General features: G+C 32.2%; 1 protein-coding gene across 9 annotated transcripts in view; it reads left to right on the top strand.

Annotated features, from left to right (window-relative positions):
• LOC107436625 (multidrug resistance-associated protein 1) overlaps nucleotides 1–1,347 on the top strand; it is a 143,942-nt gene that overhangs the window by 53,402 nt on the left and 89,193 nt on the right. Inside the window, exon 1 of one of the 9 annotated variants that reach the window (XM_071178178.1) lies at nucleotides 246–285. The exons of 5 other annotated variants lie outside the window; for them this stretch is intronic. The gene's annotated coding sequence lies outside the window, so the exon portion shown is untranslated. Of the gene's footprint in view, nucleotides 1–245; nucleotides 499–1,347 lie in introns of those variants that run through there. 3 more of the 9 variants (XM_016048397.4, XM_071178177.1, XM_043051014.2) reach the window with 3 other exon arrangements.

Genomic DNA, 1,347 nt, shown 5'->3' with positions numbered 1-1,347 from the left:
GTCGCGACCCCTAGTTTGCGCACCACTGTTCTATACGACGGTTACAAAATAAAATATTAAATGGTGTTTCTTCAAGATAGGCTTCACTTAAACCCGACCTCAAATTTTCAGCGTTAAATGGTGAATTTATTTTTGCTGAGTAACTTTGTATTTAAGATAATGGAAGGGTTTTGTGTGGAGTGTCTTCAAATAAAAGATAAAAAGTTTATTTGCATTGTCGACATTTCATCTTATCGGGCTGCATTCCTTCCATCAGTCTGTTTGACGCCGTTCTTCCTCTAACAGGTGATCATTTGTTGTTAGTATTTCCTTCCTTTTAATTGTCTTTCGAGCTTCAGATTGTTTGGTGTGGTTACTGTGCTCGCTTTAACTATTGAAACCCTTTAAACTTATTGAATCTGACCCATTAAAAGGTGTTCATGAATTGTTAACCTCTCTATTATTTCATCTCCTTTTTACTGCTGTGGCATGTGTTTAAAGGTGATAAATCACTTTTAGGTATGTTTGCTTTTATTGACTATTTTATATTATTTAATATATGTACTATATTGAATAAATATTTTTAAATACATATTAATTTCAAGTCACATACATTCACTGTCTAAATTATGAGACGCACTCTAAGAGATTCTATGTAAAATCTTTATTATCAGGTGATACAGCTTTTATTGTTTTTGTGTGGCTGAAACCGGTTTACGTTCGTATATCAACTGGTTCAATTAGACGATATATAGTAATACGAATTCGACGATTGGATAAATAAAACGATATATAGAATATTTATTATATCAGGTATTATATTAGTATATGATTAGACAAAATCGTTAGACGCACTGTAGTGTTTTAATAATGACGTGTTTTGCGCGAGTTTATATACAATATTTTTTTTTAATTTAAACATACATGTCATGTGTTTTCATTCAGGCAATTTTTTTTATTTATTTATAACATTGGTTTCCATTGCAATGCAAATCAATTGGATACACGAATGAAAACAAGTGCAAACAGTCAGCTTAAAAACAATAAATTCGCTGTATCACCTGATAATTAAGATTTTACATAGAATCTTAAGAGTGCGTCTAATCATTTTGCCAGAGACTGTATATATTTTACGATTGGGGAGTTAAATGTGTTTTATTTAAAACTAGCCGCCTAAGGCGGCCAGCTGTCCGCCACGCTGAAGGTTTTCACAAATAAAGTTTTTTAAAACATGGCAGGAAATCTGAAGATTAGTGGACAATTAAAGTGTTCCTGTCCAGCAATTTTGTCTTCATATCCAGTTCTGCTGCAGATGTGTTATAGCTCTTGAGGATGTTTGAAATTATATAGCTACAACGCTTAAGAAAA

The sequence above is a fragment of the Parasteatoda tepidariorum genome, chromosome 3 (genome assembly GCF_043381705.1).
Source record: "Parasteatoda tepidariorum isolate YZ-2023 chromosome 3, CAS_Ptep_4.0, whole genome shotgun sequence".
NCBI classification, from domain to species: Eukaryota; Metazoa; Arthropoda; class Arachnida; order Araneae; family Theridiidae; genus Parasteatoda; species Parasteatoda tepidariorum.
The sequence above is the reverse complement of the archived record's forward strand: the minus strand, read 5'-3'. Positions and strand labels throughout refer to the sequence as shown.